Raw genomic sequence first — 25,184 nt, forward strand, 5'->3', positions numbered from 1 at the left:
TCCTCAGCACGCACTACATGTAGAATAATGCATGCCCCAGTCTTAGAGTCTGTTAGCCTTTACCCCGATAACTTTTAGTTTATATCAACATGTCCTCTAAACATTAGATACTAGATAGGGTTTAGGTACATGTCGCCCTGACTCTCCAGACTTCAGTCTCTACTCCTAGCGCAGAGTTCATAGCCCCCAGCTTCTCCTAGTAACACGTCATTGTCAGTTTGCGCGCACCATTAGGTCAGAGGTCCCGGCTCCTTAGGTAGCCCCCTCCATGTTTCCGCCCCATTTATGACATATTCTGTTACGTTTACATCACATGTCCATGTATACGCCTCTTGTTACACCCACTTTCACCCTTATCTTTCGCGACTGCTATTGACCACACCCACTGCTCCGCCTACTGTATTCACTGTAATACAACTGTTTTAGTATATATGCTTGTGCACTGTTATTAAATGTTACGCCTATACGCCAGTCCAATCCTGTCCCCCCTGCAGGGCCCTGCCATCCTGTTCCCGCGCAGGCTGTCCTGTTCCTGTCCTTTATGCTGTATTAAACCTGCAAACTCCTACTACCTCGAATCTTGACTCTTATTTATTGAGCTATCTGTTATTGCTATGTCCAGTCAAACCTAGATCCGGTATTATTTATTTATATACCACAGGTGGAGAAGTGTGGCTCAATGGTTAGAGCGGCAGACCCTGATGCAGAGGTGTAGCCTGGGACCAGGGTTCAATTCCCCGCCTCGGCGGGTCTTGAGCTCAAAATTCCACGGACCTGATAATTCTCGCCTTGGTGCCTATTCCAATCATGGAGTCCCACTCTGCAACTCCGGGCAATAGCTTGCTTAATCTCCACAACGGCCCCCACAATGCTAAGGATGCATGGCCTCCACCTTGGGGGTTCCCAGGAGTGGACACCTCACAGGGAAAGCCAGGATGGGTTCCACAGCGGTATTCGTACAAGCGCCTTGAGACCCTTGCGGGTGAGTAGTGCGCTATACAAGTATCAATTTACATTTACATTTAGCAACTGAAGGCCCCCTGCCTCTCATTGGATAATATTGGCCCTAACTACCTCTGCACCCGGCCGCCGCTGAGGGTGTACTAACTGTACCTACCTGACCCTGGGGGACCCCTGAGTCTATTCCCAGAACCTTAACTTCACCAGTCGAGTACTCACCTGGAAACCGATGACTCACTTTCCTGCCATAGGATAACATTGACTGGTTTGACTCGAAAAATCTTCTAAGTGTGAAATTTTGAAACTTTAAAATATTCATCTAAAATCAACCGAATAACGAATTTCGAATTACTCACCTGTGATCAGGAGAGAAGCCAGTACTGTACCTTGTAGCCCAGTACTGGACTGCAAAAGTAATCACAACCGTGTTTGCTAGTAATCTAAATTTCTGCCATAGGAAACCATTGTCTGCTTTTCTGTGAAATTTCTTGTGTGAAGTTTTAAAATGTTAAAATATTCACCTAAAATCAGCCAAATATCGAAATCCAAAGTACTCACCTGTAATCAGGAGAGAAGCCAGTACTGTACCTTGTAGCCCAGTACTGAACCACGAAAGTAATCACAACTGTGTCTGCTGGTTATCTAAATTTCTGCCGTAGGAAACCATTGACTGTTTTTCTATGAAATTTCTTCTAAGTGTGAAGTTTTGAAAACTGAAAATATTCATATAAAAACAGCCGAAGTCCGACTTCTGAAATACTCACCTGTGATCAGGGGAGAAGTCAGTACTGTGCCTTTCAGCCCAGTACTGAACCGTAAAAGTAATCCGTACCGGCTTTACTAGTAATCTGTATTTTCTCCATAGGAACCCATTGTCTACTTTTCTATGACATTTCTTCTAAGTGTCTACTTTTGAAAACTTGAAATATTCTTTAAAAATTAAATGAAATACTGAAACGCAATTACCTACCTGTTTTAAGTTAAGACCCCAGTGCTGGTCCCAGGAGACCAGTGTTGAATTACAAAAGTAACGCAATCGTACTTTACCTGCAACCTGAATTTTCTCCCATTGAATAACATTGTCAGATTTACATTGAAAAGTTTCTAAGTGTGAACTTTTAAAATAGCTTTATATTCATGAAAATTCACTACAGTAACTAAAACGTTTTTGCTAATCTGGTTTCAGCTTAGACCCCAGGACTGAATCTAGGATCTGGTCCTGGGACTACTAAAGTAATCTGTATTCTAATCAACTGTACATACATGTGGAAAACTCATTGAGCTCAATGCTATAGTGTGTTTTAGGATTGTGTTGCTTACAGTCAATACTGTATTAATTGTGTGCACAAACTGTATTGCTCCTTTGCAAAGTAATTACATGAGAGTACTCATAACGAGGAATGCATATTTTTATAGAAGTACAAAAGTGGCTGTCCCTTATCCATCTGAAACTAAATCAAAACAAAACGGAAATTCTTCTCATAGCCAGCAAGTAAAAGACCCCGCAAATCACGGAATGGATAAAGTCTATTGATGCTCTCGATTGTACTCTCATCCCAGCAGACTCAGTGAAGTCATTGGGTATAACTCTAGACCCCAATTTGAATATGATCAAACACATCAAGAACACCGCAAGAGGCGCCTTCTTCAACCTAAAGCTACTAAGCAAAATCAAACCCTTCATCCCACCAACGGACCTTAAACAAGCCATGCAGTCCCTTGTCCTATCCAGATTAGACTACGGGATCGCCACCCTCACAGGCGCGGCGAAACTTCACCTGGCTCCGCTCAGAACAACACTAAATGCAGCAGCCAGAATGGTGTCAGGAGTGAAGAAATACGAACACATCACTCCCACGCTAACAGAAATTAAGTGGCTCCCAGTAGAATTGCGAGCCAATTTCAGAACCGCCTGCCTCACACACAAAGCTCTGCACACTGGCAAACCCACCTATCTAGCTGCCAAACTCAAAAAAGCGGGACAGACAAGAAACCTCAGAAGCACCAACTCTCTGCTACTCATCCTCCGAAAACCTGCAAACAAAAGACCCTATCTAGGCCCTTCACCGGAAATGCACACAAAATCTGGAATGCCATCCCCATACATGTTAGGACAAACTCTTCCTACAAAGCTTTTAAGAGCCAGCTCAAAGCGCTCTTCCTCAATCGAGTCCTCGCAAAGTGACAACGGATCTGCTTTAATTTCCGACCACAAGACAGAAGACCCAGCAGCTACGTTAAAGTCACTCCTGACATCATTTCCCCCCTATTCTGAACACTACTCCCCCCTACTTGAACATCAAACTCTGAACTCTGCATCGATTACTACCAGACGTTTACGGATTAATGAACCTCCTTGGACTCACTATTTACCTGGTCACTCTTGGTGTAATAAACAGTTATGAACAAATGTAAAGCGCTCCGATACCTCCGGGTCTGGCTAGCGCTATGGAAAACTCCAAATAAATAAATAAATAAATAAATAAATAAATAAATAACATAAAACTTTTAGAGCCCATGGCGCCATGAACAGAATGCGCCCCAAACTCCTGGGTATCAATACCCGCCTCCTGCATAACATACTTTAACCATCTGGCTATTGTAGCCGCAGTAACAGGCCTGTACGGTTTCTGCAAAGCAATCAATAATTGCGCTATACCAGCAGGCCGAATAGACCTTGTACATTCCTCATAGGCCTTAAGACATTGCACTACACAAAGCTTAGCATTACTAGGAAAAGTATGGTAATCAACACTTCTAGACATTGTCTTGGTTCTGGAAGTAATGTTAAAGGAAACTCCTTCCGGAGTATATACTCTACCTGTAACGTCCAAAGCCTTGACATCAGATGACCGTCTGCATGCCACAAGACATAAAAGCATGGCCAATTTGGCCGAAAGTTGTTTCCTTGTCATTCTGAGGCTATTCATTAAACAGGGAAAGAACTAGAGAGACATCCCATAAGGAAGTATACTTAGGTTTGGGCAGATTCGCTACTCTAATACCCTTCAGAAGCTTACATATGAGCGGATGCATGCATACAGGTTTGCCCTCAATTTGGGGATGACCCGCGAAAATAGCAGAACGGAAATTATTAACGGAACGATACGCCAATCCCTCAGAAGCTTTCTGAGAAAGAAAGTTCACAATGCAGGGTAATCCCGCCCCCACGGGATCCACGTGTTGTTCCATGCACCTACGAACCCAGCCCTTCCAGGCTGAAGTACATCTCTTCCTGGTGGATGGAGCCCAAGCTTGGTTGATAAAGGCTGAAGCTTGCTCCTTAAATCCTGGCATTTGCCAACGTTGCCGGAAAGTCTCCATGCCATCAGGGACAACTGACCCGACACTACCATCGGGTGCATCTCTCCATGAGGGCCCTGGAGCACCATCGGAGAATCCGGAATCTTCCTGGGGAAGTCGCAGCTCACCTCCATGAGGCTTGGGAACCAAGGTTGGGACTTCCACACGGGAGTCACTAAGATCACTTCCGCCATCTGTCGCATTATCTGTGTGTACACCCGGGGGATCACAATGAATGGGGGAAAGGCATAATTCAGAGACTGAGACCAGTCCTGAGTGAAGGCATCCATAGCCAGAGCTAACGCATCCAGTCTCCAGCTGAAAAACTGAGGAAGGCGTCCTTCAAGCAGTGTAATCCCGCCCCCACGGGATCCACGTGTTGTTCCATGCACCTACGAACCCAGCCCTTCCAGGCTGAAGTACATCTCTTCCTGGTGGATGGAGCCCAAGCTTGGTTGATAAAGGCTGAAGCTTGCTCCTTAAATCCTGGCATTTGCCAACGTTGCCGGAAAGTCTCCATGCCATCAGGGACAACTGACCCGACACTACCATCGGGTGCATCTCTCCATGAGGGCCCTGGAGCACCATCGGAGAATCCGGAATGTTTGTAGACCATGTAATGATTGAAATCTTTTAAATTGAGTACCAACCTGTAACCTCCGCCTTTCTTCTGAACCAGACAAATATTGCTGCAGAAGCCGCGAGGGCCCTCGGCGCAATGCGCTATCGCGTGTTTCTGCAGCAATTCTTCAATTTCTGAATCTATAAAAGCGCATTCTGTTTGGGAAAAAGAGAGCTGTCTGGGCTGCCTGTCCTGGTAACCTGAAAGAAATCTAGATGAAATCCCTGCACTGTCTGTAATATCCAAACATCCTGAGACAATTGAACCGAATTGTGAAAGAAATATAGAGTACGACCCCCCCAAGGGAAGTGGAAAGGTGTCTGGAGCACTCACCTGAAGATTCTGAGGCTTGGAAGCCACCACGATTTGCTCCTCTATTGAAACGTCTTTTGTTGAAATGTTGCCTGGTGGGGTAGAAGGTCCCCCCATGGGTTGAGTCCCAATCGCCTCTGCCTCGACCAAAGTCACCTCTCTGGGGACCTTGGGAGGATTGATGGCCAAACGAGCGTCCCCGACCTCATCAGGCCCTGTTGAAAACCCCAGCCTGAAAGACTCTTGATCCCTGACTGAGCCTTATCGAGAGTTGTGAAGGTGCCCACATACCTGGCCACATCCTTCACGAAACGTTCAGCGAACAAGAGGACCTGGTCCCGCAGCTGCCAACTCGGTGAGATTGGAGTCCATCCTCATAAGGAGGGACTTCCTGCGTTCTGTGGATATGGCGCAATTTGCATTACCCAATAGGCATATCGCCCTCTGGGTCCAACCCGCCAAGACATGCGGGTCTATCGTCGCACCAGATTCCTGTGCTTTCAAAGCTATCTCCAGGATTTTTGCCAGGGGCCCCACTACATCCAGGAGCTTGTCCTGGCACCCCCGCCAAGCACAATCAATGCCCTTCTTTGGGTCTTTTGGCGAACTTTTTTAGGAAGGTCAGCAGGCTGGAGTCTATGTCAGGGGTCTCTGCAACCTTATCCAAGATGTCCGGCCTAGGACACTCTGAACGGAGCCTATTTCTCACCTCTTTGTCAAAACTCTTACGGAGATTATCATGCAAGTATGCGGCAACCTCACGAGCTGGAAGCCAATTGGAAGATCCCGGATGAACAATGTCAGCCGGATTAAAAGTAAAGGGGGTAGAGACAGGCTGCGAGGGCTCTACATTCTTGGATTTCTTGGTCCTCTTCTTAGGAGGAGACTCATCTGGAGTGTCAGTAGAAGTAGTGTATGTATCGGTATCGGTATCGGTGTCTGGAGCCTTGGACTTGCTGGCGTCTGGAGCAGGCAGTGCGGACAAGGTGTAGAAGTGTGGACAAGACTTATTTTGGGAATCAAAGGGTGCCACATCCTTCGGAGGGACTGTTGGGGTAGTGAAACCATGACGCTTAGTGAACTTCACCAACTGCTCAGTGCAGTAGCAAGCACCTGTTCCACAGTTCCCGGAACTGCCTTCTCAAGGGCCTTATTGACAGAATCCTAGACCGAAGCATCCAGGCCCTCAACAATATTATCTTCAAGGGAAGGATTGGTCACTTCCACCTCATACAGGTTGTCATCCTCTTCATAGGTAACCCAATCATCCATGGTAGTACCAAATGAATACATATATTTGCTCATAAGGCAAAATATATAGAGAGGAGTAAATGGGGGAGTCACCCAAAGCACAGAAAAAAACGAATTACCAGGTACCTAGCTCCTCAGCAAAGGCGGTAGAAAATGTTCTTGCAGCCCACAGGGCGTAAATGGAGCAAAAGAGCAGTTTCTGATATCCAGGAGGTGTGCTCCCTCCGGGCCCAACTATTTTTCAGCCTGCCAGGCATAGAGGTACTGCTCAGGGGGACAAACGTGTTGGAATGACTAAAAAACTACCAAAAAATGGGCAGTAGCGACGTGCGTAGCTCAATCCTACCAAATATAGCCCAATTGGGATACGCACGTCGAAACTAATGCAGAAGTGAAAGTAATTTTCTCCCTGCGCTCTCGGCTGATGAGGGGAGCCTACGGGCATAAAAACTGGTTTAAATCAACCTCCGCCGTCGGCGGGGAGGTACCGGTAAGTCTATAGCACTTTATAACCTGACCGTGAGTGGCCACAAATGCCCCCAGCCCGCCGAGCAGGAAAACACACACTAGAAGCTGCTCCGGGGCAGCTGCGCACTCACCGATGGTAGCGGGAGTGGCGGGGGGGCTAGAACAGATAGCGCGAAGCTCGTGCTGTACTCGGCAACCCTGTCCCAAACCGGGACATCAGTATCGGAGCTCGTGTCTCCCTACGCAAGGGGGAGCGGCTCATTACCAAAGCGAGCGCGAGGCTCATGGCACAATCAAAGGGCAAACAAGCAATATGCACAACAAGCGCAATAGGCGTGCACATCAGAAACAACAACAATATGTCAAAGAATTCAGTAAAAGAGCATTGCGAGGTTATAGGTATAAAAGCACTTAACTGGCTGCGTGAGCAGCAAAGAAAGAGGAGGATATTGAAGTGAAGGAGTCGAGATCCAGTTGTTGATAAAGGTGAGTTTATTCAACAGGTAAAGCAGTACAAGTATTCACCATCCTGCCTCAGCAACCGCCAGGATCAGAATGGAGAACATAGAACTAAACAGGTAAGAGAGAACGTGGAATACATGCTGGCATAACACTCCAAACAGAGATAACATTAAGATGAGGCACAACATATCTCCTCCCTTTAAAGGAAAAAAAAACAAAAACAGTAAAATAAAAACAAGGAAAAAAAAACAAGAACAAATGAAGAACAAATTAGTATCTGACAAATTCATCGAATTTCTTAGGTACCCGAAGAGTCCTTCCATGGGAGGTGCGACTCAAACTAGAGGACACTCCTTGTGTAGATCGAGGATCAGAAAGAAACTTCTTGGAACAGGTGGGGAAAGAGTCTGGAAAGTGACATGTGCCCTGAGAAGAACCTGAAACAACTTGGGAACCCTTGAGGAGAGGACAACCCTTCAAGGACACATCTGTGGATGATTGCTCAACCACTTCCTCAACAGGAACCTGCTTCTTGGCGTACAAGGCAATCCTGCGAAAATTCCAATTTTGCCCATTCTCTAGCACAACATGCCATTTGTGTACTTCCTTAACCTTCACAGGATCGGAAAACTTATTCATGCCAAACTCCCTACGTCCTAACTTGATTTTAACCAAGTCACCCACTTCAACTCTACCCACCTTTCCAGGAACCACCTTAGAAGCGACACTACCTTCCCACAGCCATTGCGGGACCAGCTTAGTTCTGGGAGTCCTTCCACGCATGCACTCAAACGGAACCAAATCAGTCACCCCATGGGCTGTAGTATTGTAAGACCACACCATATCCTCTACCGCCCTGCGTACGTCCTTCTGTCCTTGTACAGACAACTGTATAGTACCCTTAATCAAACGGTTCATTCGTTCAACCAATCCATTGCCCTGGGGGTTGTAAAGGGAAGTACAAATGTGTTGAATACCATGATTGATTAAGAAAGAATGCATAGAGGACGATGTGAGTTGGGTGCCATTGTCAGTAACGAGAATTTTCGGAAAGCTCTCCTTAAGGAAAAGAGCTCTCAACTGTTTTATAACGGCATCCGTGGTGATATTCTTCATAAACTCAACACACAACCACCTAGAGGATACATCAACAAGAACTAAAGCAAATCTACAATCAGCAGGTAAGGAGTCCATGGGACCGATGAAATCCAAACATAACTTATCCCAAGGCAAAACACAAGAGCCGACAATCGAGCCCTGTGGAGGAGAGGAGATCTTCAATCTTTTTTCACTCTCCTTACACAGAAGACAAGATTCAACCCACCTACGCACATCATCGTCAACTCCTGGCCACCAAAAGGTTTTCTTAACCCTTTTTAGGGTCATGTTTTGCCCGAGATGTCCCTCATGGGCTAAACAAAAGATTTTCCTCCTAAGAGAGGATGGCGGGACAAACCTCTCACCACGTAACACCAGATCATCAGAAGTACCCAAACTCAGCTCTTCTTGTAATTTGACAAAAGAACGCAGAGAAGGTTTAACATTCCCTTCCCTTCTCCATCCCAAACGTATAGCATCAACCAACTCTCCAAAATCAGTATCCTCTAGGACAGCCTGATGCCACTCTTCTCTAGAGATAGAATGGAATTCAGAAGAACAAGCATCTTCAAAGGCAGCAATTAAACAGACACTCTCATCCTCCAAATCCTCACCTACATCCTTTGAAACAACAGGAAGACGTGACAAGCAGTCCGCCTGTGTATTCCTCCAACCGGAAATGTGCTCTAATTTATAAGTGTAATCTTGTAACTTAGCAGCAAACTTCATTAGGCGGGGAGAACCATTATTGGCTCCGCCCGGTGACAGAATTTTGAGAAGGGGCTTGTGGTCAGTCCTTAGACAGAATACCATACCCCATAGGTAGGTACGAAAGTGCGAAACGCCCCAAACAGCAGCTAGGGCCTCACGCTCGATGACAGCGTAGTTGCGCTCAGAGGAATTGAGGCAGCGAGAAGCAAACGCCACAGTTTTCTCACTTCCTCCAGACCTCTGAGATAACACAGCGCCAACACCGTAAGCACTTGCATCGACTGTAACGTAAGTATCCCTACCAGGTTCAAAGGTTGTCAAAATGCCCGCATTAATGATATCACTTTTAACCAGTTCAAAGGCTTGTGACTGTAACGTTCCCCACTCGAAGTGCACACCTTTTCTAAGTAACATTCGTAACGGTTCAGTCTTATGTGAGAAATTAGGGACAAATTTGGAGTAGTACTCCACTAAACCAAGAAATGACTTGAGTTGGTCTTTGTCAGTAGGAATAGGAGCACACCTGATAGCTTTTAGAAGATCTTCCTTTGGCTTAATACCATTCTGAGAAATAGTGTACCCCAAATAGTCGATTTCAGTTAACAAAAACTGACATTTGTCTTTTCTCAAAGTAAGACCAGCAGTTGAAAGAATTTGTAAAACTTTTGACAGATTAGAATTGTGCTCACGCTCATCTAAACCAGTAATCAAGATGTCATCTTGGAAGAAGTGAACATGCTTTAAGTCTTTGAAAAGAGAATGCATCATGCGTTGAAAAACGCTTGCCGCAGAGGCAAGGCCAAAAGGCAACCTTTTAAATTGAAACACCCCTTCAATGGTGACAAAGGCAGTAAACTTTTTAGAGTCAGGGTGTAACACAACTTGATGGTAGGCGGACCGTAGGTCCAGTTTACTAAAGAATTTAACCTTGTCCATTAGTAAGACCATTTCAGAAATGTTGGCCAAAGGAAATTTGTCGACAATAATGTTCTGGTTAAGAGAACGAAGGTCAACACAAAAACGGAGCTTACCGTCCTTTTTCTGTGTGACTACAACTGGCGAAAGCCATTCAGAAGCTTCCACCGGTTCAATTATGTCTTGCTTCTGCATGTCGTCAAGCATTTCCTTTACCTCCTTCCTAACAGCAATGGGAATTCTTCTTAAAGTATGTCTAACTGGGAAAGCATTTTCCTTAACCTTGATCTCGTGTAAGTAACCTTTCAATTTGCCCAATGTAGGACGGAACACATCAGAGAATTTAGAAAGAACATTTTCAACATTGTAAAAATCATCAACTGCAAGTACCACCTCATCAGACCTTGGGTCAAGAATAATATGTAAGTCGTACTGTTGTAACCACCCAAGAATTGCTGGGCCTTCTTCGGAAATGAAAACCTTGCCTGAAGCAGATCTATCTTTAAATTGAAAAGAAGTATCCATGACTCCCTTCAATTTAATTACCTTCCCAGTATAACCTTTGGGCATGAAATCACTGTGTATGAGTGGTACAGATGGCCAATGTTCCATATACATACTATAAGGTATAATGGAAAACATCGAGCCTGGATCAACCATAAGGGTAACAGGAACATTGTTAAGAATAAAAGAAGCTCTTGGCTTCTGCAAGATAAAATGAGCATTGTCATCATCAGTATCATCATCCACACATAAGAACATTTCTTGAGAAGAAGCATCATCTTCAACAAAACTAACTCTATTAAATGCAGGAGATTTGCATACTTTGCTAATGTGACCCCGCTTACCACATTTACGGCAGCTTTTGTCTCTGGCAAAACAACCCTGAAAATCAGCAGCATGAGACATATCTCCACAACGAAAACATCCCACAAATTTAACCTTCCCACCAGGATTATTATACATCGACCTAGATTTGGGAAGAAAAGTTTTAGGTTTAGTGATACATTTATCAACATTAGAAGGTGGTTCTTTATCAACTTTGGAGACGACGTTGACAGTCTCCTCCTTCTTTAACTCAAGAAGACGCATTTCGTCCATGCATTTGTCGGATTCCTCAACGACTTTCGCGATTGTGATGGCTTCCAGTAAAGTAGGGTTTTTAGCTGCCCATAGTTTTTGCTGCATGCGCTTGTTTTTACACTGTACTATCAGTTGATCTCGAATCATCTGATCTGCCATGGCTCCAAAGTCACATTTCAGGGATAATTCTCGTAAGCGAGCAACCATTTGATCAACTGTTTCTTTGCCTTTTTGTGGAATAGTATAGAATTTGTGCCTTTGCATGACAATGTTAATTTGTTTTCCAAAGTATTTTTCTAGTCTCAATTTTGCCTCATTATAGGGGTTATCAATAGGCTCACCATCATCATTTAAGAGTTCTGGTAGGAATTTGAAGACATGTTGTCCTGCTTTCCCTAGGGAATTCAATAGTATGGCTTTCTTCCTGGTCGCAGGAAATCTAAGGCCATCTATGGCCTCAAGGTAATTTTCGAAGAACCCTAGCCATTCTTCCCATTCCGTGGTGGGAACCTCTCCTTCAATAAGGAAAGCTGGTGGTGGCGAAATTGTATGGTTGGCAGTGGTAGCCATGTAATTTGTATTTTGCAAATTTATAATTTATAATTTAAAATTTTTTTTTTGGATTAAAGCTGAGGCAGGTGAAGAAAAATGTAAAGTAAGGTATCTTGCTTGTATTGGATAAAGCAAACTGTAGCAAAGTAATATTTGAAGGATAAAGTTGTTTTGCCGGTTGAAATTGAACGTGGTTGGCAAAACGGCAATGAAAACGAAGCTGTTTTATACGTGGTTGGCAAAAGTTCTCAAAATGGCCGCTAGACGCAATGCGCGATGACGTCAGCGCGCATAGAGCGTCAGTCACCAGCAGCGTCTCTTAGCAACTGAGAGACAGAACGAAGAGTTCTCGCGCTAGCACGAAGGAATGGCGCTTGAGAACGTTGAAATCCCTCGCGCTGACTTGCGCTGTGTGCTCGAGCGCAGGGACGCGGAAAACGGCCCAAACAACCCAAAAAGAAAGAAACAGTACCTCGGGTTGCCGCTTTTCAGGAGCACAGGAGCGGTGAGCGCCGTGAGGGAACAGCGCTTAGCGGGAGTCCACAGGAAGCACCAACCAGGAAAGAGGAACGAAGTGTAGCAGAACAGCTCTCCAGGAACACCAGAAACTCCTCACAGACGTGGTAGACCGGAGCGTCGCCAAAATGAAGTGAAGGAGTCGAGATCCAGTTGTTGATAAAGGTGAGTTTATTCAACAGGTAAAGCAGTACAAGTATTCACCATCCTGCCTCAGCAACCGCCAGGATCAGAATGGAGAACATAGAACTAAACAGGTAAGAGAGAACGTGGAATACATGCTGGCATAACACTCCAAACAGAGATAACATTAAGATGAGGCACAACAGATATCTGGTATTAACTGGCTCTTATGGGCTCTGACAGGATGTGATGTGTTGTGTGCATCATGGGAAATGCAGTTTTTGAAATACAAAGTTAAATTTCATTGGCTGCTGTGTGTAGCAATAAATGAAAGAGAAAGCATAATACGAAGCCTCCGGTCCTGTAATAGAATTGTAACACTTCACTCCGTCTTTTGCATGTGGACTTTTATCGGGAAAAGTGCCGGTTAAGAGCAGAGTGCTGATCGGCTGTTTAGCCTAATCTAAGAGACTCTGATCCAACCAGAGCAGTCGAATTGAACTCTGTCGAAATTCTACCAGTCTCCCCGCTGATCGCTCTTCCTTGCAGAAGGTTGTTAAAGCTCTCCACTCTCCGCATGACTCCTACAATCTGGGAGTTCACCCTGTGCTACTGTAGCGTTCCCCGTTTGACTGTGAACTACATGCTCATGCTAACACTCCAGAATTTTCAGTATCACTCAGTACCGATACCTTGGAGTTTGCAACTCTATACTTTCACCCCTTGGGCCAGTGGTGCAATGGATAACGGCGTCTGCCTACGGAGCAGAAGATTCCAGGTCGACTCCTGGCTGGCTCGATTGTTGATATTAACTTTTTTCAACCAATAATATAAACATTTTAATGATCTATAAACATTAGAAGAAACTACATCACGCCTGTTAAGGCTGGCTCGAATGTTGATATTAACTTTTTTCAAACAATAATATAAACATTGCAATGATCTATAAACATTGGAAGAAACTACATCACGCCTGTTAGATCATGAAGTTCCGTCCTGTGGGATATTACAATAAACTGATTTGTAAACTTCGTTACACAAACAGCTAGGCATTTGAATTAAATTACATACTAGGAATTTACCGCCAATATTTTTTATTTAAAAGTGGGCCATTCAGAGTTTCTTGAGAGGTCTGTTTTTAACTGTAAAACAGATAACTGTCGATTTGCCAAAGGGCCCAATATCTTCACGGAACAATAAATGCTCGTGAATTTTTGAGAAAGCACCTTTACCAGCGCGGTCTCGAAGGCACGGGCCTTCATAATGGCTGTCACAGATGCAGCTGCTAGTGACTTATTCCATTGAAACTGGGCAAAATAACGTGGCATCTGAGATACTGGTGCGTGGCCACGGTTCTAGAAAAATAAATAACACACGTATTGTGTCTGCGGAACAGTCGTTCTTTCCAGGTGCGATGAATAATGTTGTGCGCAAACATTTGTATTAGTGGGGATATCTCGTGCCATTCGCTCATCACCCCTGGCTCACCCCTCCCCAGTAAAACACTTACAAATGATTGATGTCCTCTGCGTAGCTTTATTATTATACCAAACACCATTTTCAGTTGTGGGTAAAACTTCCCACATTGACCATTTATTAATTCACACATAAATTCTGCGCCCCTACATATGCGCTACAGTTTACCATATATATATCCAAATTGGCATCTCTAGAGGCGTGTTGTACCAGCAGGACACAACACCACCCCCTTTTCCAAGCCACCAGCTTCTAGGGTAGAGCAAGAGAGTCCAGGACCACCAGCAGGACGGCCCCCTCTCCCGCCTGCCTAGAGCCGCCATAATTGCCTCCCCTGCTCCAGGGTCAACCGTTTTTCCATCCAAAAGGAGTCCCCCAGTCTTTTCTCTTAGAAGGGACCCCGCCACAGGGCAAGGCGCCCCACTGGCGCCCTTGCCCTCCCCCCATGCTAACGCCCTGCCACTCTTCCAGGGTGTAAGGCAATGGCCCCCAGAATGGTTTGCACAAACACCTCCAACCTTACCCTGGTCAGGTGCACATCCCCCGTCCGATACACATCTGAAGTCAATTTCTGCAGCAAGCTATGTCTAATAACCAGGATCTGTGAACCCCCCAACAGCTTTTCCACCTCTCCATTCATTTTACTTACTGATGCATTCATGGCTGCTGCTGGCACCTCACCCCCCCACTCTCTCCGGGTGAGAACCTCTGACCAAATAATGGTTGTGTCTGGTAATGCCCTTCTGATCCAAGTAAGAAGAGAGAATAATGCCTCCTTGGCTCCCCGCCTGCCCCCCGAGACCAGGTTTTGGGCCCCCACGTGAATAACCAGCACGTCTGGGATAGGCAGACCCTTATTGAGCGCACTCCGCAAATGAGCTGAAACGTCCTCAGGCCCCAAACCTTCTAACCCTAACCAATTGTGAATAATCCCCAAGGCCCTTTGCGTCTTGTCCACCCCGGACCATGATGGGCTGTCACCACCCCAGACTCTCCGAGAGAGCACCTCCGTAAGTCCTCCTACAATCCCCTTCTGCCCCAGAGTTAATCACCAGCACATCTGTCCTAGCCAATGTGCTCAGAGCCCAGCACAACACCCGTAGAACATCCAATGAGCATCACCAGTGCGGACTGAAAGTCCAGAAACAACAGCAGGAGAGCCCCCTCACTCGCACGCCCAGAGCCCAACCAGCTCTAAGGTGTCCCTTCTGCAGGGATTCCTCACTCACAGCCTGCCATTCCTTTGATGTACAGCTTCCTCCTGCTGATGGAGGCTGCTCCTTTTGTGATAGTTGGTGCTTTTCTATACACAGTTGAGACAAAATGGCTAGATGTTCACGTGATTGTATCCCAGGCTGGCTTAATCATGATAATATTACACTTGATGTGCAATTACTCCTACAAGAGATGCAGCCTATGACTACGGTACCTTATAGGCACCCCCACCAAACCGCCTCTAGATAGGTTGACCAGATGTCTAATTCAACTGAAACCCCTCCTCCTGCTACTTTATCCCCAGGTAAGTGGCTCAGCGTAGGTCTTGCTAAATACTTCCCTCTGCCTGCTAATACCACTGTATTACCTTGGACTGGTGACACTAATCCAGTCTCTTAAGGTTATTACCTCCATTTAAAGCAAGTGCTTATTACTTTTATCGAACCTAAGTGCTCAGCAACAAGAACATTGTGCTGCCTTTGTCCCAAGCAAGCAGTAGTTGTAGCAATTATTATCATTATTATTATTTTTACCTGACAACTAACCTTATCATGTACCCACTAAAATAGTAGTCAATGGTGCCACCAAACAATACAATACCAGCTGTTTCTCATGTCTCCAATTCTGCTCCGCATGGTCCCAGACTGATTATCCCTACTTTGGGTAGAAGGAAGTCCTCTTGCGCAATTCGCCTTTAAAAGGATTCTGCGCTGGCTATTAAGACTCAGGAGGACTATGAGAAACCAAATGAGGGACGACCTATTTAAAACCGGGAATTACTTAACCCCTTTTGCTATCACCCCTGCCATGTTGTTAGACGTAAGCATAGGTATGTAGGCTAGTTCCCAACTGACCCATACGACACTGGCGAGACCTACTACCCTGTAGTAATTTGGCCACCATTTCCTCTGGCAGCAGCGTTAGGACCGAATAACTGAAAACGTCAGTGACCAGCGGCTGATCTCATTACCACCGGGGGGCACTCAACAGTGCAAGGCATAATACAACTGTAAACAAGACTCCGCTGAATCTACCACCCCAGCCTTGTCTGATGGTGTTACTGAAAGTGGCAAACCAACCACTCCAGTCCTTTTTTGCCCATGGGAACCAGAACTTTGATGTACTAGAAAGAACACCTTTGTGTTGACCCCTCATAAGTGTACCCGGAAAGAGACTTTTTTTTTTTTTTTTGGCCATTCAGAGTTTCTTGAGAGGTCTGTTTTTAACTGTAAAACAGATAACTGTCGATTTGCCAAAGGGCCCAATATCTTCACGGAACAATAAATGCTCGTGAATTTTTGAGAAAGCACCTTTACCAGCGCGGTCTCGAAGGCACGGGCCTTCATAATGGCTGTCACAGATGATGCTGCTAGTGACTTATTCCATTGAAACTGGGCAAAATAACGTGGCATCTGAGATACTGGTGCGTGGCCACGGTTCTAGAAAAATAAATAACACATGTATTGTGTCTGCGGAACAGTCGTTCTTTCCAGGTGCGATGAATAATGATGTGCGCAAACATTTGTATTTCCCGCCACACCGCCCTGTGCACTTTTCTCCTTTTCTTTTCTTCTCTTTTTTGTGCCTTACATATTTATACTTTCAAAATGCCCTATATGCTCGTTTTGTGCATGGCTTGTAACATAAGAATTGTAAATATAAGTAAATGATTTTTAACTTTTTTTATGCTTTTTTTTTTTTTTTTTTTATTTCCGAAATTCTTTATTGTATATATAAAAATATAATTTTACATACAGGGAAGAGGCTTATACATGAGCGGAAAGAAGAAAAGAGAGAAAAGAGAGAAAGAAAAAAAAGGGGGGGGGGGAGTGGCATTCCGTACTCTTGAGATCATTCGCCGGTTCGTAGTCTCATAGTCCCAAGTCTCATAGACTCATAGTCATATTGCGTCCATTGGTGTTCCTTGGCGTTTGTGACCAAGCATCTTGCTCCCCGCGCCGCCCCGGGGGATAGTGGAGAGAGATATAGGTTATAGGTTAAGTAGGAGATGTACACGGTGCTCTGTTGGCACTAGCCTGTTTCTGCCCGTGACCTCAGATGTATCACGTTCACGCCTACGGGGGCTTGTGTGATGACAGGTAGTGGTCTAAAGATCCCCACATGGTCGACTGCTTGTGCGTCTTCGGTGTGTGTTTTGCTGTTATGTTGTCCGCCCCCCTAAGGAACGTGACCCAGTTGAGCCATGCCTGTGGAGCCGCCTTTGATGTGTCCTTCCAGTTAGTTAGGACTACTTTGACTGCGGCTGTCAGCAGGAGATCTATGAGGTCCCTGTCCTCAGCCTTTGTGATTGCCTGTGACGTGAACCCTAGAGCCAGACTTGTGATGTTCATTGGTATGTCTATGCCTGTGATCTCGTGGATGAGTGTTCTGATCTTCCCCCAGAAGTCCTTGATTTTTGGGCATTTTAGAAGGAGGTGTTCTAAGTCTCCCCTTTCTCTATCACAGTTCCAGCACATGTCGCTGTCTCTAATGCCCACAGTGGCTAATCGGGCTGGTGTCCAATATGCCTTGTGTATCAGCCAGAATTTTGTCTGATTCAGCGTGGCCGTCACTTTTTTCCTACTAGTGGACCTCCATAGCTCTGCCTTGGCTTCCTGACTGAGTGCTTGACCTGCTGCCTCTCCCCAGAAGTTTAGGACCTTGTCATTGAGTTTGGTGTGTTTGGGGCCTAGGATCTTGTAGAGGTGTGCCACCTGGTGTCCTAGCGTGTTCAGGCTGCTGGCCAACTGTATTATCGAAGGTGTCTGGGTGTTGAGGTTCGCCTTCCTAATTGCGACTTTTATCTTCAGGAAGTTGTATAGTTCTACGCTGTTTAGGTTGTACTCTCCTTTCAGGGTGTCGAATGTTACGTCTGCACCCTTGTTCTTAAGATCCCTGGCTGTGGATATCCCTAGGCTATACCAGTCGTGCATGTCGAGGACCTTCCCCCTGTATTTTAAGGATGGGTTGTGCCAGATAGATTCAAAAGGCCCTCCTTTGATACTCGTGTTGAGAAGTTTGTCGATTTTAAGCAGAGCTTGTTTTGTGTTTCTGAGTACCGGGTTGTCTTTGATTGCCGGGTGTTTGGTGGCCGTGAGGAGGGAGATGGGTTTCATACCTTTTAGTAACCCCTGTTCTAGTGTTAGCCATGCCGGTGTGTAGTCCTGTCTTGGGTCCAGCCAGTGCAGTCCCTGTCTAGCTAAGCACGCCTCGTGGAATCGTTTGAAGTTTGTTATGTTTAGCCCCCCCTGTTCCTTTGATAATCTGAGCTTTTGTATGCTTATTCTGGCCCTCTTCCCTCTCCATAGGAAATCGTTCAGTATCTTGTCTATCTTTTTGTGGAAGTCATCTGTGTTGGTTAGGGGTAGCATGGCTAGCATATAGTTCACCATCGGTGTGAGCATCATTTTTATTGTTTCTACCCTCCCCCACCATGTTGTGAACTTGGGTGACCACCCGTCTACTTTGGCCTTGATTTTCTGGATTATAACCTGTTCATTATGTTCTAGTGTCGTGCTCAGGTTTCTCTCGAAGAGGATACCTAGATACTTAATAGGTTTAGTTTGCCACGCTAGGCCTGACGTTCCTAGTACTGTACTTGTTGTGTGGATGTTTAGGGGCTTGCATTCTGATTTGTCCTTGTTGAGTTTGTACCCTGAGACTTGGGCGTACCTCTCAATTGTATCTGTCAGTGCCTTGATAGATCTCTCAGGGTCTTCTGTCATTATTAACACATCGTCTGCATATGCCGCTAGCTTACATTTTTCTCCTCCGATTGGCACCCCAGCTATATCCTCGTTTGTGCGTATCATTGTAAGGAGTGGCTCTATTGCCAATAGGAAGAGGCCAGGTGAGAGTGGACAGCCTTGTCGCGTGCCTCTGCCCAGGTTTAGTATGTTTGAGACGCCGCCGTTCACTACCACTCGCGCCTTGGGGCTGTTGTAAAGCGCCATCACCATCCTCCTGTAGTTGGGTCCTAGCCCGAATTTCCCCATGCAGTGATCTAGATAGGGCCATGAGACTCTGTCAAACACTTTTTCGGCGTCCAGGGCTATCATTACGGCTGCTTTACTGCTCTGGGCCGAGTGGTTGATTATATGGCATAGTAGTCTGGTGTTGTCATGGGACATGCGGTTTTTGAGGTATCCTACCTGGGAGTTGTGTATGAGTTTAGGTAGGTAGGCGTTAAGTCTGTTGGCTAGTATCTTCGCGTATATCTTGCAGTCTACATTTATGAGTGAGATCGGCCTGAAGTTCTTCGCCTCTGTCGTGTCCTTCCCTTCCTTTGGTATGACTATTATATTAGCCTCAGCCATTGATGGGGTCATGCGTCCTTTGTGGACGCACTCCTCAAATACCTGTTTCAACGTGGGTTGGAGTGTGGTCAGGTATTGTTTATAGAAACCTGCTGTAAAGCCGTCAGGCCCTGGTGCCTTGTTCTCTTTGAGGCTGGCCGTGGCCTTCCTTATCTCATCCTCTGTGACTGTTAGCTCTAGGACTTCTCGTTCTCGCTCTGTTAGGGTGGGAGTGGCTATGCTGTTGAGGAGTTCCTCGCCCCCGTCCTCTTTTAGCGTGTCGTCTCTTGTGTAAAGACCCTCATAGAAGTCCCTGAATACCTCCAGAATGTCCTTATTGGCTGTCTGGGCCTTATTATGTTTGTCTTTGATCGCCCCAATTGTGTGCTGTTTTTGTTTCCCTTTCAGATAAGTTGCTAGATTTTTCCCCGCTTTGTTGGCCGTGCAAAGATTGATTGATTTATATTTGTTGATCCAGGTCCCTGCTCTCTCGCTTAGTATTCTATTCAGCTCGTACTTCAGTTTGGTTAGCTCTGTGAGTGTGTTTTTGTCTTCTAGGCTTGCTATGTGGCTGTTCTCCAGTGTTTTGATCTCTTTCTCCAGGTTCTCTATCCTTTTATTCCTTGCTTTGTTCATTTTCCCTTTTATTGTCATTACTACCCCCCATATGGTCGCTTTAAGAGCGTCCCATAGTACCTCTCTAGGCGTTTCTGGTGTGTCGTTGATTGTCAGGTACTCTCGAATAGCTGTGTCTATCTCTGCCTTCGCCACTGTGTGTTGGAGAAGGCCGTCATCAAATCGCCACCTGCGTGTTGGCTTCTCGTTGTGTCTGCCTGATAAGGATAGGCTTATATGTGCGTGATCTGATATTGTTCTGGGTCCTATCTCTGTGTGGTCTATGAGGTGTGTGTGTGTTTCTGACATCAGTATGTAGTCTATCCGACTGTAGGAGTTGTGGGGGTTGGAGTAGAATGTGTATTCCCTGGCGTCCGGGTTGCTTAGGCGCCATGGGTCCTTAAGGCTCAGTTTTGTGCACAGGTTCTTGAGAATGTTAGGGCTAGTGGTTGTGTGGCGTCTGCAGGGGTGCTTGTCTATAGCTGGGTCCAGGACTTGGTTGAAATCTCCGGCAACGATCAGTAGATCTTCCATTGGTAGGTTGTGTAGCTGGGCACCTATCCCCTCCCAAAATTGTTTATCCTCACTGTTAGGGCCGTATATGTTTGCGACGTGGTAGGTCTCACCTGCTCGCTTGAGGCTGGTCACTAGTGTCCTGCCCTGGGTGTCTGTTTGATAGCTTGTGAGAGACAAGTTCGAATTTTTGCTGATTAGTGTTATTACCCCATTCTTCTTGTTCTGGGCTGGTGATCCCACCACCTCCCCTATCCAGTTAGCTCTTAATCGCGGGATGTCTGCCTCTTCTAGTCTGGTCTCTTGTAGCACATAGATGTCGCTTTTGAGTTTCCTTAGGTGGTCGAGCACCTTCCTTCTTTTTACGGGGCTATTCAGCCCTTTGACATTTAGGGAGACTATTTTGATATCTGACCCTATGCTATTCTGTCCGTTATGTGTCATTAGTGCTGCTTTGTGTTCGCTGTGCTGGTGGGCTGCCCTTAGGCTCGTTTGCTCTTCTAGCCATGTGCCTAATCATGTCTCCCTGTTTCCTTTTGCTCCTACTTGGTGCAAGTGTGACAGAGAAATAAAAGATGCAAGAGATGCAGAGAAAGAAAAGATAGTCAGTAAGCCCATGTACAAAACCCCCCCCTCCCCTTTTCCCCTCCTCCCCCCTCCCCCACTCTCGCCTTCCCGCCCCCCTCCCTCCCATACTTGCAAAAGGGGTGTGCGACGACAAAGTTCCTCTGCCCGCATCATCCCTGAGGTAGAGTTGGTTATGTCCTTGGCTGTTGTGTTCCTCCATGTTCGGGTCTCTTTTATGTCCTTCAGCCCTTCAGTCCTTCATTCTCCCAGTCTCTCTCTGTTGCCTGGGCACTTCCTTCATTATACATTGTGAGGTAGGTACGCTGTTCTGTGCTTCCCTGCTGGTCCTCTCCGTTCACCTCTTTACTCTGATTGTTCGTTCAGCGGCGACGCGCTCCTCTTTGCTGCCCCAGGGCTTTTGTTCTCCTCCATGTCCTCCACTGCTGGACCTTGCAGGTATCGTTTTAGAGCCTCTGGGCATTCAAAAAACATCGTCTTCCATTTGTCTGTCACCTTGAATTTTGTTGGGCTGACAAAGCTGAACGCGGCTCCTCTTCTCCGCAGGATGTCTCTTTGTGCCAGGAAGCCTTTCCTTAGCTCCACTGTCGGCTTTGAATAGTCCTGAGTCAATACTATCTTGCTGCCGGCCCACGTTAGATTCTGATTTTTCCTGGCGAAGGCAAAAATGGCCTCTGTCTGGTTTAGTCTCAGAGGGTTGCAAATTATCGCTCTTGGGCCTCTTCCTGTGGCTGGTTTCCCTGCTGGTATCCTGTATGCCTTTTGTACCTCGAAGCCTTTTTGGAAGGTGATACCTGTAAGTTGTGGAATCATCTCCTCTAGCATGGCGGCACAGGAGCCTGCCTTATCTTCAGCCCCCTCTGGCACTCCCAGTATTCTTATGTTGCCCCGTCTTGCCCTGTCGTCCTTCTCCGCTAGGTGTTTTTGTACGGCATTTGTGGCTGTTCTCAGCTCTGCTATAGCCTTGGTGTGTCTGCTCGTTTCATCTTCCACCAAGCTTATTCGGTTTTCTGCAGCTTCTATTCTTGTGTTTGTTTTGTGAAGGTCCGCTCTAATGGCCGCCATCTCTAGTTGCATGTTCTCCAGCTTGAGTTTAGTCTCTCTTCCCACCTCATTGCCTTCGTTTACCTTCCGCAGGATGGTTTCCAGCGTGACCGGCTCGCCTCTTGTTTTGGTCGGGGACCCTTGGTTGTCAAATTTTGGTTTCTTCTGTTGCTCGCCTGTTGGTTTTCCATCATTGCCAGCCATTGTTATAATGCCCCTCCTTGATAGGATGCTGCCTAGCCTCCCTTTCGCTAGGGTTGTCTTGGGTAGTTCTGTCACCTTTAACGTTGTCTCTGAAATGCCTTGCAGTCTGTATCTGCTCGGCTCCCGGATGTGCCTTGTTCTGGTCTTTGCCTTAAGACCTGCCAGCGTGTGCCTTGTCTTGTTCGCGTTCTGTCTTGCTGCTTTGCCAACCGGGCGCTGGGGCTGCGTGCTTACGTCTGGCGCTCAGGAGGGTAGGCTGGATGTTGTGTTTGTTTTTATCTGGTCCTGTCCGTTGCCTTTAATGTGTGCTGTGCACTTGCTCTGCTCTGTGTGCCTTTAAGGGTCTTGGCCCTGCCCTTGCTGTGACGTTGTCTTCGGCCTCTCGCTGACCCCTCTGACCTCTTCTCGGCTCAAGCTTGCGTTGCTTGTACACTTTTTATTATGTTCTCGCCCTTACTTAACTTTAACTGCTCCTTAGCGTACTCTTTTGGTGCCCGGCTTCGCTTGCTGCAGCTGACTGCGTCCTGGCCTGCTGACTGCTGCTGCTTACTGTGAATGCCACGCCTCTTGGTGCAGTTTGCGCTATGCTCGCACTGTCTCTTTTATGCCCTTACTCTGTTAGCCTTTCGTTGCTCTGTGCCACTCACACTGCCGGCAGTACTGCTTCGCTTGTTGCAGCTGCCTGCGTCCTGGCCTGCTGACTGCTGCTGCTTACTGCTGCTTTGCAGTGTTTGCTGTGTGGCTGCGTGCCCCTCGTTGAGTTTTCGGACCCCGCTGTGAATGCCACGCCTCTTGGTGCAGTTTGCGCTGTGCTCGCGCCTCCTCCGCGCTGCCCCCACGTCACTTGATCTGGCGTCTGCCGTGCCTTTCGCCGCCTCCGCGCCGCTTGATCCGGCTTCTACCTTGCTTCCACGGCTGTTTCACCTCTCGGAAGGGCCGTCGCGCTTCCCCCCTCAGTTTCCCCTGCTCGTGCAGAGTCTTCCGGCGCTGGTCGATGACACCCTTCCTCTTCCGGTCTGGTCCGGGTCTTCCGCCTGGAGGTTGTTGTTGGAGAAGACTTCCGGTGATGGCGCCTTCCTTCCTCTCACTTCCGGTGCCTGTATCTGTGACGGTGCCGAGCCTCCCGGTAAGCGTGCCACTTCGTTTTCACTGGAGGGGGTTTGCTTGTCTGGCGGGCTTACCTCGCTGCGTGTATGCCTTCTTCGAACGGAGGCGGTGGTGGTTGCGCGGCGCTTCTGCGGTGAGAGCGTTCCAATCACGAAATGCTGCCTTACTCTCCTTTTTTTTCTTTCCGTGGGTGCGGTGTTGGGTCTTTATTACTCTGCTCTCTTCAAAAGCCGGTCTGCTGCACGGCAACCGCTTTGCTGTTCTCTCTGCGAGCCCCGGGCGCCATCTTGAGCTCACGCTGTTGTAACTCTTGGCAAAGTTCTCGAGCTGCTCTCTCGGCACTGCGGTTGTTACCCTTACTTCTGGACGTCTTCCCTGCTTCTGGGAGCTTTCCAATGCTTGTTCCTCTCCTTTGTTGGTGGAATTGGCTGTTTTGGCGTGTTGTTTTCCCCTCAGGGATGCGGAGCTGACGGACCTAGACGACCGTCCACATTGCCGTCCAAGCCACGCCCCCAACTTTTTTTATGCTTAATCGGATGAATGGGCATAATATGCTATGCCTGTTTTTCATTTAATTTTGGATAAAAATCTTTGGTGTCTTTGAGCCTGAATTGTGTATTTATATGTGTTGTAAATGTAAGATGTTTTTTTAAACATACACTTGTCATGTCTTCCGTCTTGCTTTGCCTTTTATAGGCCTTGTTGCATATAAGTTTCGTTTGTAAAGTCTTAAATGTCATTCTTATTTTTGTCATGTTTGTTTTCTGCCCTGACGAAGTTACAACAAGTAACAAAACGCGTTGGCTGGGTATGTGTCTTGGGTAGAATTACCTAAATAAAGAAGAAAAAACATTCGGACTAAGTATTTGTGCAATTCCTTTATGAGTGGCCTCCTATCTTTTGTTTATAACGCCCTGTGCACTTGCACTGAAGCGGAAAAGAACTAGTTACGTCGCGAGTTCTGAATGGCGGCCTGACCAAATCGAAAAGACTTTGATCCAATCAGAGCAGGGGACAAAATATACAAATTGACATCACTACTCAGAGCAGAAGGATGTTAAAGTTGTTGTGACTTTCATTGGCCGTACATTCTGTGAGTTCCCTAAGTGAGCCCTTTACACACCTCAGTATTTGACTCTTGCTACTATCTTCACTCCGTAATGTGAAAGCGCTATAATTTCTCCAGCTCATTCAACGTCTGTAGCGTGCACACTGTCGTCCATATACCAAAGCGTATATGTGCTGGTCTAGTCCCCCGCCCTGTACACTTCAGACAGCAGCGGGCCAGTGGCGCAATGGATAACGCGTCTGCCTACGGAGCAGAAGATTCCAGGTTCGACTCCTGGCTGGCTCGACCCTGACAGGTGCTCTTTTCGGTCCTTTGTTAATAAATGACAACATGAAATTAACTCTGTGTAAAAGTAACTCAACTATACTTTACCAAAATCGCGGCATTAACATGAAATTAGACCTGTGTGAAAAAGTAACTCAACTATACTTTACCAAAATCGCGGCATTTCAATTAAAACATATAGAGGGGAAATGGGATCATTATTTTTAGGTCGACCTTCAGCAGTGCTTGTTGGGGAGATATTTAGAGGGGCTTTCAAAAATGCACCCAAAGGCGGATTGCCTACAGTGCATGTGAGCCGGGTGGGTGCACATGGCACACCTGTGAGCCTCGGCATCAGACTTCAAAGGAATCAGTACATCGAACTCAAGTGAAACAAAGCATTTATCTGCCTATGTCCGGG

At 46.5% G+C, this 25,184-nt stretch overlaps 1 non-coding gene across 1 annotated transcript; it reads left to right on the plus strand.

Annotated features, from left to right (window-relative positions):
• The first annotated feature begins 24,711 nt into the window (after positions 1-24,711).
• Positions 24,712-24,784, plus strand: TRNAR-ACG (transfer RNA arginine (anticodon ACG)). Its single transcript has one exon. It is a non-coding gene; the product is annotated as a tRNA-Arg (tRNA).
• Positions 24,785-25,184: the final 400 nt, after the last annotated feature.

The sequence above is a fragment of the Lissotriton helveticus genome, chromosome 5_1, assembly GCF_964261635.1.
Source record: "Lissotriton helveticus chromosome 5_1, aLisHel1.1, whole genome shotgun sequence".
NCBI lineage: Eukaryota > Metazoa > Chordata > Amphibia > Caudata > Salamandridae > Lissotriton > Lissotriton helveticus.